This window comes from Erpetoichthys calabaricus, chromosome 4, assembly GCF_900747795.2.
Source record: "Erpetoichthys calabaricus chromosome 4, fErpCal1.3, whole genome shotgun sequence".
NCBI classification, from domain to species: Eukaryota; Metazoa; Chordata; class Cladistia; order Polypteriformes; family Polypteridae; genus Erpetoichthys; species Erpetoichthys calabaricus.
Genome location: NC_041397.2, coordinates 313,440,070 through 313,455,468, shown reverse-complemented (window position 1 = coordinate 313,455,468; position 15,399 = coordinate 313,440,070). Strand labels below are relative to the sequence as shown.

The following is a 15,399-nucleotide window of genomic DNA, read 5'->3' as shown; positions in this document are numbered from 1 at the left end:
CTTCCCAGGCAGATCCTCGCAATTTTCATTAGATTGGATGGGAAGAGTCTGAAAGCCACCATCTTCAGGTCTCTCCACACGTTCTATGGGGTTTTAGTCTGGGCTTAGGCTGAGACTTGTCCTGAAATCTCTCCAATGTTGTCTTTAGTAAAATGTATCAAAGTTGAGAGAAGGAAATTCTTGGGACATGGCACAAAGATGTGATGATTTTTTAAAAGACAGTATGAAAGGACGTTTAACTTACTCACTTGACTCACGGAGTCAGTTAACGAGCATAACTTACAGGGTTGGATAGATCCAAACTGGTAGGGGTCCAAAGTATTAAACATAATAAGTGCATAGTGTTCGTAAATTACCCTTCAAGTTTGATTAAAAATATGTAAAAGAAAACTGTTACGCATACAAGGCGAAAAAATACATAGCGACCATGAATCAGATTTTTTACTCATGGTGGTAACTTCAGAGCAGTGGCTCCCAACCTCTTCTATGCCCTACACCTCTAGAAAATGATTCATTTATGTTCTCACCCCTAAAAAAGTAATATCACATTTGAAGATGAAAAAGTCAAATTTCTAATGTTTGAACCACAAATTGTACCACATACAGCAATGTGAATGAACAAATTGAAGTAAATAATAAGCCTTTTACTTGGTGTATAATATTTAAATATAATTTCAGCAATTTACTTTTATAAATCTCAATAATCTTGTAAATGTGTCCTTCATGAAGCTCAGACACTCAATTGATGCTTAAGCGCAGCGAGGAAATGACACACCATCAACGATCGAGGGGTTTGGGGGATTGGAGACTCCCATGAAGCAACGGGTGCTGGGGCGCAGCTAAATAATGAAACATGAATGATGAGCCCTGTCCCCCAAAAACACCTGCACTGCTGTTCAAACATGGATGTGCCATATTTGCGACAGTGTGGGGAGAGATGGGCTGAAGCAGCGGGTGTTGTCCCCATTGTCGTCATCCCGACATAAATGTCAATCAAACCTTGAAATCAGTGACGTTTCACGATCAGAACATTCACATAAATCAATACTAGGTTTCGATCATTGCAAAGTCTAAATTCTCTTCTCTTAAAAAAGAAAAAAGTTATTCGTCTTTACAAACGCTCGGCGCAGTAATGAACCTGCGAGAATGCGCATTTCGGCGGCTCATTCACAAGCGATTGTGCACACAACAGGAGCACTAAACTAATAAATGACCTGCAAAAGACGGCACACTGCAAGACCCCACGATAAAGTCGGACAACGCACCTCACTCCATTTTGGCGAACCATCGGGATGCCAAGAAGCATGCACACCATTATGTACCATCTGCTATTATAGATGTTGATGTTATTGTCATTGCACAGGTACAACGAAATGTTGTTATCATATACCACTTGGTGTCAGAGTGCAGGTTCAGCTATCACACATGCGCCGCTGGAGCCATTTCAAGTTAAGGAAGTTGGCTCAAAGGCCCAATCGAGAAGAATCCCTTCTGGCTGTGTAACGGGATTCGAACCGGCAAACTTCCAGATACAAGCTCAGATCCTTAGCCTCAGACCCACCACTCTACCAAAAATTATCGTTAAACGAAAGCATGTCTGGGACTTGAACCCGGTACCTCTCGCACCCTAAGTGAAAATCATACCGCTTGAGCAAGGCTAAGTTAACCCTTAGACTAGTTAACCTGAGCTCGCTGCTGTTGTGACTTTGTCAGCCGATATAATGTGGTAATGTGTCCTTCGCGATTCAGTAAGAATATTGGACTATAAGAGTCAGGGCCATTCAATAATCGATTGTCAGAACAGTAGGAACACCTTTAACACCAAAATAAAATGAATTAAAAGGTCATTATGAGATAAATAATCACATGAAAAAGTGCAATGATATTTATAAATAAGCCATTACATTTTGAAAATATGCAGTATAATACGACTTGATTGACTGATAGATAGACAAAACAGATTACATGAGACCTTTTCAAATAAATAATAAGCTATTTTGAAATGTACAGTACTACTATGAAATATAAACAGACTTCAAAAATAAGGCAATTTTTAAATAAAACACACAAAATTGAGATAGATAGATAGATAGATAGATAGATAGATAGATAGATAGATAGATAGATAGATAGATAGATAGATAGATAGATAGATAAGACACTATATAATAGTTAGACAGAACTTTATATGTCCACAGGGGACAATTTGGTTTTTTATACATTATTGAAACTGAATAAAGTAATGATGAAATATTTCATTTGATAACTTGTAGAGTTCATATTATTGTTTAGTTTGATCAAATATTGTGTTCTCTTTTACAAGATTTGTTTATTTGTGTACATTAATTATAAACAGAAACATTGGCAGCGTTTTGCTTTGAACACTCATTTGACTCTGTGTTAAGAACTAGAATGAGAGACAAACATGTGGACTGAATATAATAATAAATGCCAGTGTTTTAATACTTTTAACAGATCGATCTTGTATTTATATGGTATATATTTGTATTTAACTTTTTTCACAAGAAACTCTTCCTCCAGTGAAATAGATAACATAAATTAGAAATTAACAATAAGTTAATTAAAAAGTCCTCTTAAAAATAACAGTTAATGAATGTCTCTATATGGTTCTTTACTGGGTTGCGTGGTTCATCATAGAGCCATTGCTTGACAAAGAAACATTTTATTCTGGGAAGGGTTCTTAGTGCTTTGAAAAACGTTCTAATATGAAATCTTTAATGTATGGTAGGCTAACAGATTAAAAAGAGCTGACTAAACCTGTCTGGATGGACGTATTGGCAGCGAGGGTCCTTTTAGAATCATAACCCATCAGTATTTTTCAGATCTGCTGACATCTTTCTATGGTTATTTACTGTATGGAACCTGTAACGGATCTAAATAAATTAAGGTTCTTTCCGGAACTTTCATGTTGTTGGGTCCTTTGTGAACCAAAACTGGTTTCCCCTGTGCCATCGCTCTGAAGAACCACTCTGGCATCTTTATTTTTAAAGGCTCCTGGTTAAAGAATTTTTTAAAATGAATTAATCGATGCCGCTAAGATACCTTGCCTTCAACAACCCTAACCCTAATTTCAAACAACCTCCACCACTAACAACGCATTTTCCCAAACGAGTTCGCAAATAGTTTAACATACCCTGTTTTCATTTTATAATTCGAATAAACAAAAAAAAAAGCTAAGTTATTACAAAAAGGGTATTACTATTTGCATTTTAATGTAACGCAATCGAATCTGAACTCGGAACATGCTTAACATGCCTCAGCGAGAAAGAATTCTTTTCTCGCCTCAATATTTTAAAATCGTTTGATCAATGTCGATCTGTTGGTAGTGGGAAGGACATGTCCACGATGACTCATGAGAACTTCTGATCTAAACGAAAACAGGGGGCAGCGGCGTAGCTCGCCCGCTAGGGTCGAGGCGGTGCTTCAATTTGTCGCCCTCCAACGTATCTGAATATGTTAACCTATTTAAATACAAAACTAAAATGACGTATAGAGAAAAAAATATACATTTTGCATAGATTTATTCATAAATAGAGAAACAGCAATATTTTTTCACATACAATTATTAATAAGCATCAACTAGACAAGAATATAGTACAGACATACTGATAAGCCGTGTTCTAATTATTAGTTTAACATAATTACGCCGCGAAAACCACAACCAGTGTAGTGTACAAGTGATAGGTGGGGATGTTTTCTGCGCAGAGCAAGAACGTATTCGGATTGATACCGAAATGAAATTATAAATTGTAGTTGTTTATCTTCCTTGAAAGTATTATCGGTGAAATGTTTATTTTTGTTATTGCCTCAACTGTTGGGTCTGATGCCGTTGTTCTAACGAAACATTCTACCCATCGAAATGATCTACTTACTGATACTACGCATGCGCAGACCAAAATTACGCAACTTTTCTCAAAGCTTACCAACTGCTTGTCGATCTGTCCTACCTAGTGTTGAAGTTTGAGGTAAGTGTTACTGTATTTCAGTAATATGTATGCTTTTCTTAGCCTTACTACATTAATGCATTTATTACAGTTTACTGCATAGGTATTTTTAACTGATGACATGGTATAACGTTATAAGTTTAATGCTACGACTTACAATAAACGGATGGGTGTAACATATACGGTGTATATACCATTCATGCCAAGTAATCTGTTGCTTCTGTTGACATAGTGTGTAATAAATAAACTGTTAACGCCACACAGCAGTGTTCCCCTCAGAGGTTCCAGTTGACTTGCTGGTGAGTGTTTACTTACAGCTCTGTGTGTAAATTTATCCATCCATCCATCCATTGTCTCCCGCTTATCCGAGGTCGGGTCGTGGGGGCAGCAGCTTGAGCAGAGATGCCCAGACTTCCCTCTCCCCGGCCACTTCTTCTAGCTCTTCCGGGAGAATCCCAAGGCGTTCCCAGGCCAGTCGAGAGACATAGTCCCTCCAGCGTGTTCTCGGTCTTCCCCGGGGCCTCCTCCCGGTTAGACGTGCCCGGAACACCTCACCAGGGAGGCGTCCAGGAGGCATCCTGATCAGATGCCCGAGCCACCTCATCTGACTCCTCTCGATGCGGAGGAGCAGCGGCTCTACTCTGAGCCCCTCTCAGATGACTGAGTTTCTCACCCTATCTTTAAGAGAAAGCCCAGACACCCTGCGGAGGAAACTCATTTCAGCCGCTTGTATTCACGATCTCATTCTTTCGGTCACTACCCATAGCTCATGACCATAGGTGAGGGTAGGAACATAGATCGACTGGTAAATTGAGAGCTTCGCCTTGCGGCTCAGCTCCTTTTTCACCACGACAGACCGATGCAGCGCCCGCATTACTGCGGATGCCGCACCGATCCGCCTGTCGATCTCACGCTCCATTCTTCCCTCACTCGTGAACAAGACCCCGAGATACTTGAACTCCTCCACTTGGGGCAGGATCTCGCTACCAACCCTGAGAGGGCACTCCACCCTTTTCCGGCTGAGGACCATGGTCTCGGATTTGGAGGTGCTGATTCTCATCCCAGCCGCTTCACACTCGGCTGCGAACCGATCCAGAGAGAGCTGAAGATCACGGCCTGATGAAGCAAACAGGACAACATCATCTGCAAAAAGCAGTGACCCAATCCTGAGCCCACCAAACCGGATCCCCTCAACACCCTGGCTGCGCCTAGAAATTCTGTCCATAAAAGTTATGAACAGAATCGGTGACAAAGGGCAGCCCTGGCGGAGTCCAACTCTCACTGGAAACGGGTTCGACTTACTGCCGGCAATGCGGACCAAGCTCTGGCACCGATCGTACAGGGACCGAACAGCCCTTATCAGGGGGGCCGGTACCCCATACTCTCGGAGTACCCCCCACAGGATTCCCCGAGGGACACGGTCGAATGCCTTTTCTAAGTCCACAAAACACATGTAGACTGGTTGGGCAAACTCCCATGCACCCTCCAGGACCCTGCTAAGGGTATAGAGCTGGTCCACTGTTCCGCGACCAGGACGAAAACCACACTGTTCCTCCTGAATCCGAGGCTCGACTATCCGACGGACCCTCCTCTCCAGGACCCCTGAATAGACTTTTCCAGGGAGGCTGAGGAGTGTGATCCCTCTGTAGTTGGAACACACCCTCCGATCCCCTTTCTTAAAGAGGGGGACCACCACCCCGGTCTGCCAATCCAGAGGCACTGTCCCTGATGTCCATGCGATGTTGCAGAGGCGTGTCAGCCAAGACAGTCCTACAACATCCAGAGCCTTGAGGAACTCCGGGCGTATCTCATCCACCCCCGGGGCCCTGCCACCAAGGAGTTTTTTGACCACCTCGGTGACCTCAGTCCCAGAGATGGGGGAGCCCACCTCTGAGTCCCCAGGCTCTGCTTCCTCATTGGAAGGCATGTTAATGGGATTGAGGAGGTCTTCGAAGTATTCCCCCCACCGACCCACAACGTCCCGAGTCGAGGTCAAGCAGCGCACCATCCCCACCACATACAGTGTTGACACTGCACTGCTTCCCCTTCCTGAGACGCCGGATGGTGGACCAGAATCTCCTCGAAGCCGTCCGAAAGTCATTCTCCATGGCCTCCCCAAACTCCTCCCACGCCCGAGTTTTTGCCTCAGCAACCACCAAAGCCGCATTCCGCTTGGCCTGCCGGTACCTATCAGCTGCCTCCGGGGTCCCACAGGACAAAAGGGTCCTGTAGGACTCCTTCTTCAGCTTGACGGCATCCTTCACCGCCGGTGTCCACCAGCGGGTTCGGGGATTGCCGCCACGACAGGCACCGACCACCTTACGGCCACAGCTCCGGTCAGCTGCCTCAACAATAGAGGCACGGAACATGGCCCATTCGGACTCAATGTCCCCCACCTCCCTCGGGATGTGGTCGAAGTTCTGCCAGAGGTGGGAGTTGAAGCTACTTCTGACAGGGGGCTCTGCCAGACGTTCCCAGCAGACCCTCACAACACGTTTGGGCCTACCACGCCTGACCGGCATCCTCCCCCACCATCGAAGCCAACTCACCACCAGGTGGTGATCAGTTGACAGCTCCGCCCCTCTCTTCACCCGAGTGTCCAAGACATGTGGCCGCAAGTCCGACGACATGACCACAAAGTCGATCATTGAACTGAGGGCTAGGGTGTCCTGGTGCCAAGTGCACATATGAACACCCCTATGCTTGAACATGGTGTCCGTTATGGACAACCCGTGACGAGCACAGAAGTCCAATAACAGAACACTACTCGGGTTCAGATCAGGGGGGCCATTCCTCCCAATCACACCCTTCCAGGTCTCACTGTCATTGCCCACGTGAGCATTGAAGTCTCCCAGCAGAACGAGGGAGTCCCCAGAAGGTATGCCCTCTAGCACCCCCTCCAGGGACTCCAAAAAGGGTGGGTACTCCGAACTGCTGTTCGGTGCATACGCACAAACAACAGTTAGGACCCGTCCCCCCACCCGAAGGCGAAGGGAGGCTACCCTCTCGTCCACCGGGGTAAACCCCAATGTACAGGCTCCAAGTTGGGGGGCAATAAGTATACCCACACCTGCTCGGCGCCTCTCACCGGGGGCAACTCCAGAGTGGTAGAGAGTCCAGCCCCTCTCAAGGAGATTGGTTCCAGAGTCCAAGCTGTGCGTCGAGGTGAGTCCGACTATATCTAGCCGGAACCTCTCAACTTCGCGCACTAGCTCAGGCTCCTTCCCCTTCAGAGAGGTGACATTCCACGTCCCAAGAGCCAGTTTCTGTAGCCGAGGATCGGACCGCCAAGGTCCCCGCCTTCGGCCACCACCCAACTCACACTGCACCCGACCTCCTTGGCCCCATATCCTACTATGCTCATTTTCACTCTTCATCATTTTGTTCTTGGGGTCTAGTAATATAACTTAACAAGTAACATATTAACTGCTTCTACACCTGCTTGGCCGCATCGTAAGAAATAGTTAATTGAATCAGTCACTATTATTACTGTTTCCATGTTCAGACTAATCATTGTGTTTTATTTTTCAGGTGCAGATATGTGCAGTCGCTGGGCACATTTTGAATGTGCAAAATACAATGAAAAAATTGAAATAGCATATGTTTGTAAAAAATGTATAGATAAATAAGTATTGTTCTTTGATCTTTGTTGTTGGAGTGTTTTATTGTTCACAAATGTATGTAAATTAAAGCCTTTCTATTCTTCATATGATGTGCTATTGTTTTATTTGAAATGCCCTCAAATAAGGTGCTTTATGGGCCTTAAAAGTTTCACTTAATATGTTCAATAGAAAATATTACGCATACTTTATAATGTTGTATGTAATACAGTTGTTGTTTATTTTGTTATACTATACTGTATATACAGTAATGTGTCAGCTTTGCAGTATATTTCAGTCCTTGGAAATGTGTTACTGATGTACCCATATGCATTATGAAGGTAGTATGTTTAGTTAGTGTTATTTACCCCATCGAGATGATCTACCCATATGCATTATAAAGGTAGGATGTTTCGATAAGGTAGCACCAATCGATAGATACATCTGTCGAAATAAACTATGGTAGGATACTTCGACAAAGTAGGACAAATCGTCAGAACACCGTCACAGAACGACAGACTGAAAATTATTTTTGAAGCATTTGTGGATACAAATACGAGAATTTGACGTTTTTCATTAATGAGTGATATTTTTCCGATTCCTGCTGCTTACATACGAATTGTACTGAGCCTTTTGAGAAGCATCCACTTGCAGAGCCACAGCACCATACGTCACCGCAGTTTCAGACCCGCAGTTGTAGACCCGCAGTTTTAGACCCGGAAGTGACGTTACCATTTCTAGGCAAGCCGAAAGCAACACCTCCATTTATCGAACACAAGTCTTGGTTTTTAGCACGAGCGCAGCATTTTCGAGCACAAACAAAATACGACAGAAAACAGCACGGTATTGTTATTATTATTATTATTCCTGTTATTCTCAACTATAATTATAAAACTGTACATTTTGCAAAACGTTTTTCAAAACAGTTTAAAAAGTTAACGTTACGTTTACATGTATGTAATCTTTGGCAGGCGAGTTAATTGTTAATGACTGCAACACTGGTTACGGTGGTTTGCATCATAAAAACTGGGGAAATCGACACTTAATGTTGCATTGTCAGCAAAATACGATAAAAATGCATTTTGCCCAAAGTTCAGTCTATGTTCTTGATGAACGGAAAATTCCCAGTATTTTAAGACGATATTTAACTTAAATTAAGATCTTTTAAGTTCCGTTTTATTGTGTGTTATATATTTTATAAATTGTATTCATCCAGCCATCCATCCATTCATTTCCTAACGAATGTTAACGTAGTGTTTATTTAACTTTTAATTCTTTTCTTTTTTGGGGGGTGGGCGCGACTTTTTTAAATGAAAATGAAACAATAAACATATTCCTGTTCGGTTAAGAAGTGAACATTAAGTCTTTAAATGAGAAAGTAATCTAGGGATAAGCTTCAAAATTCTACACCACTTTATAATAAATTATGTTTTCTTATTTAGCCAGTGAAGTAGTGTCAAATGATGTTGTTTTTAAGAAAGCTGTGAAATTAAAACCCTTTGCCCAAATTGAATGTTCAGAATTTGGTGTATTAGTTAACAAGTCTAAATCTTCCTTCATTTTTTTACTACATTTGTGAAAGATCTTTTACTTTCTCTCTGGTAAGCCACATTTAAGTATTATAAATTAGTTTTTAAATTTTGGATATGTATCTATATTATTTATACTGGCTAATAACCTCTTCTTAAGGTAAAAAAAATCTTTTTAACTGTGATCTATCAAATTATAGACCAATTTTCTAATCTTTCTTGTATTTCTAAAATTTAGAGAAAGGTGTAGGTAAGCGGTTCTCTATATTTTTGCAAATAAAAGTAATCTCTTGTAACATTTTTACCCAGGTACTGCATTAGTCAAAGTATTCAATGATTTGCAATCCACTGACCATGGTTGCATTTTTAGGCCCATAGTATAGCATCTACAGTAAGTGCCACATTTGATACTATAGACCATGATATTCATCTGATCAACTACATGAACCATCTCAGTGTTCTAAAATACAGGTTTACCTAGTAGAAAGTAGATTCCTTGAAATTTTCATTTGTTGAAATCTAACAAAACAGAAGTGCTAGTCATTGGTTCGAAAGCTGCCTCTATCACTCAAGATACACTAATTCTAAACTTGGGTATATCTACAGTGAAAATTATGATCTTTCATTTGATACACATACTAAATATGTATCTAGAGTAGCCTTCATTTTACTTAAGAAATATTGCAAAACTTAGATTATGTTAGCATTCCATGATGCTAAATAACTTATCTGTGCTTTTATTACTTCTACATGGATCACCGTAAGGCTTTGTGGCTGATAACAGACTTAATTTAATTCAAAATACAGTGGCTGAAGAGCTTACAAGAGCCAGGAAATATGCACAGTATATATCACCCCTGTTTTGCTTTCTTTTTATTTTCTTTCTGCAAATTTTGTATTGAATTATTAGGTACTGGTGATCACCTGTATCATTTTGCATAGTTAAGATTAACAATATTTGAAAAAAATAAGTGTTCATAAATGTTCTCTAATTTTGATCACCAATTTATGTGTACATGTAATATTTAAAACAATGAGGTTGATATTAATTACGTTTTAAGTTTCTAAGCATTGCAAATTTTTTTTAATTAATTCAAGTGTGTATTGTAAATATTTAAGTTATTCACATGCAAAATGCAGTCACACTAATACTGATAAACAACACATGCCTACTTTAAGAAGTTGTGCTTGTATTCTGCTTACATCAAGATTTTCTTACTCTACCTAATTATCAGCACATATTGGATATTTACATTTGTATGTGAAAGACTTATTTGTTTTTGTTACAGTAACAAGACAAAACGAATATCTTCAGGCACATGGATACTAATTAAAAACAAGGTTAGTTTATAGGGATGTCATTGAGAGGACTACAAGTAATGGTCATTGCTTTGTAACTTGCAGTAGGTGATATGAATCCATTTCAACTTCAGAATCTTCCACAGCAGTTGGTTGGGTGAGTGGATTGTGGAGTATTCATGTTGATGGTGAGAAAGTCAAAGAAACTTATTTTTTAGGTTGGGAATACTTTAGAACCACTATAAATAAATTGCAGTAAGTAGAGTGTGCACTGTACTGTATGCAAATAGATTAAATATTAATTTGAAATAATTCTTCTGTGTGCTCCACAATATGCTCTGCACCTTGTCTTGAATGCTCCCTTTGACTTCACAGCTGTAAGCTTTCACTTATGTATTTGTTAATATCTGTTACTGGTTTTAATGTTCTTTGTTTTTTTCCCTCTGCATGGCAGTGTGATTTACCCTTGATCAGGAGGTGCTGGTGCTTTATTCTATTGGAGAATTTTGCTGTTGGAAGTTATCTCTTTCTCTGTGGCTAACGTGTGAATATTTCGTACAGGACAAAGGCGTTCACTAAAGGTGAGGAGGTATACAGTTAATATCTAATACTATTTAAATAGGCATGTAGAAATACATGTTTTGTTTAATTCTCTTTGTGGTCTTTTATCTAAAGGAACCACTAATAAAAAAGGACCTCCACACTGCAGTAAAATGGTTGCGCCAACATAGACGGTTGTTCAGAGGTGCCGTGTCTGAGCCCCATTTTCTGGAGATGGAGGAGGAGGACCAAAGCCGAGCTCTCCAGGACATCATCGATGCAGTCGAAACTGAAGATTTAATTTTGGCAAAAGAACCCTTTGTATTTATTTTTCAGTTTAGGGATGATATGGAACTTTTCACTCAGGAATGTCGGGATAAAATTAAACTTAAAGTAAACTGCATATTTAATTAATCAGTATAATTATTGTCTGTTGCTACATTGATTGTTACTTGTATTTTATTGTGCATTAATACTCTATTGATTTCAGTTTATAATACTTTGATTTTTCTGTTTTCCTTTGATGGTGGATAGTTTTTGAAAATAAACAATTTAACTGCAAGTCTTTTTTTGGGTCTGCTGCTCATTTTGAAATATTGATATTAGTTCTTCTTACTTATGTTAGTATTTTTAAAGCCCACTTAGTGCTATCTAAAGGTTCTTTTAAAATAATTTTTAAAAATATTTCATCACAGAACAAACACGAAAATTAGTAAAAATGTCTCCTTTTGGAAATAATAATGTAGTGTTTTTTTTTTGAGGGTTTCCTTGGAGGACAGAACATAATTTTGTACAGCAGTGAAAGATTTGAGGTCTTGGACATTATGAAGATGCTGCTGTGCAATAATGTAATATTGTGGTTTTATAAGTCACTACACACATTACTGAAGTACACTCAATGATAGTTTTACATAGCCTCACACTTCAGTCCTTCACAAATACAGTAGTTTACAAACATTGTATTTTAATTTCTCTTTGAGAAGCATGAAAGATAATTGTGTTGAATCTCAATTTATGATTACATTTTTTCTACATATGTACTATTGAGGGACTTTTTTTTTTAAATCAGATGGTCACTTTATTTTAACAATCAATGTAAATAACTTGTTTACTCTTTACTCTCAGATCACATTCTGTGTGTTTATCAAGCAGAACTTAATATTTTCATTTTCTACACAATACTGTAATAACTGTACAGTTCACTCAGTGAGACACACAAACACACTCACTATGCATACACACTACAGGTGCCGTCATTGGTTCCTCTGTGGATTGGACTGTTGAATTAACACAATGGCTGTACATGCTGGGGTCTTTGGCACATGTCGTCCCAGTAGCATGTGAGGTGTCACCAATGGTTTACCCTGCTCCTCCAAGATGGCTCTGTCTCCTTCTCCCTGTTCCAGTCTCGGTTCAAGGTTGTCCAGATGACAAAAGTATTTTTTAGGAGATGTTCAATATGTTGAAAAAATTGCCTGTGGCCAGCATCCAGTGTAATGTTTTGTCTAAATTCTCCACTCCTCTTTTTGTAGCATTATAGTCCATTATCATTTCTGGCCATGGAATCTCCTATCCCTGTGCAGGTCACATTGTGCACCAAGGATGTGTCATTTGTTTAGACAAACATGAAGGTCTTCACTGGCCTATTCTGTGTGGCCAGCAGTTGAGATGGGAGCTCTGGCTTATTTTTCCTTATTGTGCTAAGCATTGTTACCTTCATCTTGAGGAGCTGCTGTCCCAGTTTGTGTAAAAGTTATTGCATATGGCGTTGTGGCCATGCAGCGTATGTCATGTCCAGGGTAACCCTCACGCCTTAATTTCTCACAGCAGTTCCTCCATCTGACTTCCCTTTGTTAATGAAATGACATCCTCTGCTCTTCTGTATCTCTGTGCTTCACCTTGAGCAAGTTATTCGTAGCTTTGGACTGGGTTATCGTTTTAATGCAGATGATGCTTAGATCTATTTCGGTGTTAAAAGTGACACTTCATCACAGCTTTCTCAGCTCACAACTTGCCTTAGTGAAATTAAAGTAAAATTAAAACCTGAACAGAGCAAAACCCTTTAAAATGAAATTGCAACATAACTGAACTCCTGCAAAGTGGCACTAAAGTGCAACTTAAGAAAACAAGCTCCTCTTCAACCATTCTGGGTGATGATCTCATCAGACCTTCTTTTACTGCAAAGAATCTCGGTGTCACTTTGATTCCTCCTTTTCTTATTTCACCCATGTAAGCCATATTAAACTTCCACCTGTGTCACCTTTCTTATGTTTGCTCATTCCTGTCCTTTTCTAATGGTGAGTATCTTGTCCCTGCTGTTATCACATCCAGCATTGATTATTGTAAGTAACTGCTGGTAGGTGCCACTTCTAATCGTATATCACAGCTCCAGCTGATTCAAAACTCAACTGCAAGAGTCCTGACACGGACCACCGACAGGGAGCACATCCCAGCCATACTGAGAAAAGCGCTATATAAATGTAATGAATTATTATTATTATCCTGCTGCACCTTCACTGCTCTCTATGTCTTACAGGATTGAATATCAAATTATGTTACTGACCTGCCCACTAAGGTCCTCCGATTCTGTGCCCCCCACTAACCTGCACTCTGTAGGTGACAGCAGGGTCTTCACCTGTATATAGTGCCCTGACTGTGCAATGACCTCCCAAAATTAATGACATCAGCTGACTCCATTCATTTGTTTTTAACTCATTTGATTAAGAAGACATTAAACAGACCTGACATTCTGCCCCTTCTTTCAGTTTACCCCCTCTATCTGTCCAGGGACTCGGGGTTTGCATTATCACAAATTATGTTATTTGTTCAAAAATTTGTTGTAGTATTATATGTTGTATTTTAGTCTGGATTATTGTCTTTTATTCTATTTGAATGTTTTGTATATCCTGTATTTATCTTTATTTAGTGGAAATATTTGTAGCCAATGTTATATAGGTCTTGATTTTCTTTCTGAATTTTTGGCATAGGAAGGGTGCTATATAAATAAATGAGGGTTATTAATAGTATTTTTTTGGTGGCTTATAATAATAAGTGACAAAAACTAGAGCAGTTCTATGTAAGGCAATTAATATATAGCATATTTCAGTGTACTGTATAACATGTATTGCCGTTTTCTTCACATACATGTTTAAAAATATTAGATTGGCTAAAATGTTTATTCTAAATTGGTTTAGAACAATATTGCACGCATGCATAGTACATTTTAAAAAATGTAATCACTTTTATTATTAATGTTTTACTAAAATCTAACGTGGTGCAAACATTGTAATTATATTGTATATTTCGTTTCATGAATGTAAACGAAAAACTATTTTCAAGTAACACAAATTTTAACGATTTTAATTTTGTCGATATGTTAAATGGTTCCTACACACCCGAACACAACGTAAATGTTAATAGTGTATTTCACAGAAACGATCCGTATTGTTTAGTTTGATGTATGACACGAGGTGATGGCAGAAACCCTCCGAACTTCACAAGGATGTGTATTATTTAGTTTGTTGTACTGTTTTTCCTTCTCAGTTTTATCTTTTAATTTCTGAACGGGTCCTTGACCCGACATTACTTTCCGGGCTTTGCCGAAACATGCCGAAACCTTCCAAAAGTTATCTTCCGATTCTCCGTCCTCAAACTGCGGTGACGTCAGTTCTGACTTGGAGAAGACTTACTTGCCGAGACCGGCCGAAACCTTCCGAAAGTAATGTTACGAAGTCAGTCCTGAAACGTCACTTCCGGGTCTACAACTGCGGGTCTACAACTGCGGGTCTGAAACTGCGGTGACGTATGGTGCTGTGGCTCTGCAAGTGGATAGTATTGAGCCTTTTGGCCAATGATGCCGCCCCCAAAAATGTGCCGCCCGGTGCGGACCGCCCCCTAATACGCCACGGTCAGGGGGTTTAGGCACATCACGTATGCGCTTTAACACTCGCGTGGAGTTGCTACTGAATCGTCGTTCATGCTAGCGGAATGGCTTCCAACATTCAGCGAAAGAGTCATTTTAAAAAGAACAAATCATTCGCGAATCACCAATCACTGTCATCCGGTTACAAAAGAAATATTCCTGTAAAATGTAACGCAATAACACGTAGAAATTTAGTAGGGCAGAAAGTCGAAATATTTGATTTATGATACAATGAAATAAAAGTTAAAAATATGCACGGTCTGCTTAAGTAAAGTACACCACTGATGGGACTCTTCTAGAAAGTAAGTAATATGAGACTTTATCAGCAGACATTAATAATAGACACTGACCTCAGAAGTTGTGTTTTTAAAGACACCCTAGTCTTTTCTGTGGGAGAACCTCAAAACTTGCACAGATATCTCCAAAAAAAACCCCACTGCAGCACCACCTGCTGCCTAGGAATACTGCCAAAAATGATTACATTCATCTCAATACATAACAGCTAGTACCAAATATTCCGTGAACATATTCGTATTAAAAAAGAT

General features: G+C 40.0%; 1 protein-coding gene and 2 long non-coding RNA genes across 4 annotated transcripts in view; all 3 read right to left on the bottom strand.

Moving 5' to 3' along the window:
- The window catches only part of LOC127527381 (uncharacterized), a 102,451-nt gene that overhangs the window by 69,667 nt on the left and 17,385 nt on the right, over nt 1–15,399 (bottom strand). The window lies entirely within an intron of this gene.
- Nucleotides 1–15,399, bottom strand: part of LOC127527403 (uncharacterized) — a 66,083-nt gene that overhangs the window by 36,481 nt on the left and 14,203 nt on the right. The window lies entirely within an intron of this gene.
- The window catches only part of LOC114669701 (V-set domain-containing T-cell activation inhibitor 1-like), a 47,178-nt gene that overhangs the window by 31,255 nt on the left and 524 nt on the right, over nt 1–15,399 (bottom strand). The gene's annotated exons all lie outside the window — the stretch shown is intronic.